Genomic DNA, 2,886 nt, shown 5'->3' on the forward strand with positions numbered 1-2,886 from the left:
TTAATTTAGCATTTTTTTATCACTTATTTTAATCTCTCATTTATTAATTTTTTCTCTAAATTCCTATAAATTATATTTAAAACTGCCTATTATTCTGTTTAAAATAGCTCAAGATTCCCGCCCAACAATTAATATATTAGATAAATGTAGAGATTTTCGCACTTCGTTCTTCTAGAAAAATAGTATACTAGTTTTTTGGTGACTAAATAGTATACTAGTTTAAAAATTGAGATTTGAATGAATTATAAAGAAAAGGAGTTATTTTTTTTTTCTTTACTAAAAATAGGAAGATTCAAACTCACAACCTCTCAGATGAGTATGATAAAACTATATTATTTAAGTTATAACCAGTACATACGTAAAACATGAAAAATTGGAAAACATTAATTTTTTCAAATTTAACTATGCAACTACAACATTTATTAATATTTTTATTATTTTAAAAGTTATATTTTTATACTTACAAGTATATATTTCGTTTATAATGTAAATGAATTAATTACGAGTATATCTCGTTTACACTTTAAGAGAGATATGTGGAGTACGTTAATTTTCACATATAACGTTATTTCTATATTTTTAGTATTTTTAATTTTAAATTTTAAAAATATTTTCAACTTAAATTGTTTTCCATCTATTGTTCACATTATCCAGATTTTTAATGGTCTAACTCGCACAATTGTTATCAAAATACTACTTAGTTTCAAACTATCTATTCAGATACGACTGTTTTGCATGCATGGTGGCACCTGTTTTATTTATTTATTTATTTTGGGTTAATTAGAAGGAGTTTTTGTGGTAAGCACATTCAATTTAGGTAGTGTTTGGTGGAGAGACAGAGACGGAAAGACTGAGACTGAGAGACAGAGACTAAGAGACAGGGATCGAAATAAATCTTAGTATTCTGTTTGATGCAAAATGGGAGACAGAAATTGAAACAAGAATGAAATTCTAATTTAATTTGCACAAAGGATAAAATTGGAATTAATTAATTGAAATGAAAGTATTTTAAGTATAAAATGTTATTAAAGTTTCAGTCTCCATCTCTAAAAATTTCAGTCTCCCGTGTCCCTACTTTTTTGGAGGTACTGAAATACTGAAATTTTAGAGACAGAGACAGAAATTTTAGTACCAGTCTCTGAACTAACAAACACACGATACTGAGTCTCAGTCTCTCAGTCTCTGTCTCGCTATCTCAAAACAAACGCTACCTAAATAAACGCCAAATTGAAAAGCGCCTTCATTAAAGGAACTTATAGAGCAGTGTAATTCATGAAAAAATTGAAAACGCAAAAGCATCTTCTACTTAAAAAGCGTAGACCATCATAAAGGCGTCTTTAAATGAATGCACTTTTTAGTTTGTCATTTTATTTATTTAATACACTTGCTGCAAAAGAATCTACTAGTCAGAACATAGAAAAAATAATATGTGCCACCATGACAAAACAGTGAGATCTTGATAAATAATTTGAAAATAATTTGATTTTAGTAATAATTTTAAAATCAATAGCACATTGGTTAAAAAACCCAACATATATACATGAGGAATAATCAATACTATGGACATGCATATGGTTGTTGATCAACCTAAACCCTTGTTAGTACTCAGTTATTGCAGTTGAGACTTAGAAAACAATTTGTAGATTAGTCAGTATCAGATTCTTTTTAAATGTACACTATTTAATAACTTAAGAATAACATATTATTTAAAAGTTTATTTTCAGTTTATTCTTTTAAAAAATATTTCCAAAAACAAAAATACTCACAAAAACATTATCGCACTAGAGTTATTCCTTTCCTAACATATGGGAAATAAATATTTTGCTACAAAAGAAGCTTGCAATATAGAAACAGAAAACTATATCTTCTGTAATATATAAACATCCATAGATGTGAAAAGTGTAAGAACTTGTTACCCTACTAGTAAACAAGAAGGGATTTATATCCCTTTGGCACTAATAATACGAAGGCTGACATATAGGATAAGGTCTAATAATAATATAAATTTTGATAAAATTTTAAAAATATACAATATTTTAAAAGCATCATCAAAAACCTAAGACAAAATTTCCAAAGCATATTGTGAAGGGATGAGGGATGGCAGGACGGATTTATGTGTAGCATTGCGGATGGGGTGTCTCCATTAGAATTGAAAAATTCATTTAATAGTATATAATAGTGATATTTATTTGTTCTCATTATGTTATTACTATTGTATTAAATTATGATTATAATTATTTTATTTTATATATATATTTATATAGCTTTCATTGTTAGAATGTTCTATACATAAGGTGATGATCGAGTTTTGGTTGAAAGAGAGAAATAGGGAGAAAGTCAAAAAGCAGAATATTCATTGTATATTAAATTGGTAAAATGAGTCCGTCAAAAAAAATGGTGAAATGAGAGTACAATCACATTTCTTCTATAAAGGAACTAGTTTATATATATAGCCGGATAACTCTTCTAGTATTGGAGTAATGGAAGAATTGGCTCTAATGTTATAACATTCATCCACTAGTTTAACTCAGTGATACATAGAGATCAGCACAAAAACAATTCAACTTTTATGTATGTCTTGGTGTCTCACTACCATAAAACGTTAAAAGCGTACTCCAGACATAGCCCAAAAGCCAGCATGTATAATTGTAATTTATTTTATTACCCATAAATGTTATCAATACCGGTCAGAAGTCATTTTCGAAGAAAATCACAAGACATTTCATCAACTCAAAAAATATACTGTAATATCAACGAGATATTAATTTAAAATCATTTTATTTATCATAATATTAATTTTATAAAAAATTTAAGTTAATTAAAAAAATATAAATAATTATATTTTTAATATATTTTTTTAAATAATTTGTTTTTAAAATTTGTTTG

The sequence above is a fragment of the Arachis ipaensis genome, chromosome B08 (genome assembly GCF_000816755.2).
Source record: "Arachis ipaensis cultivar K30076 chromosome B08, Araip1.1, whole genome shotgun sequence".
In the NCBI taxonomy this organism is placed as follows: Eukaryota; Viridiplantae; Streptophyta; class Magnoliopsida; order Fabales; family Fabaceae; genus Arachis; species Arachis ipaensis.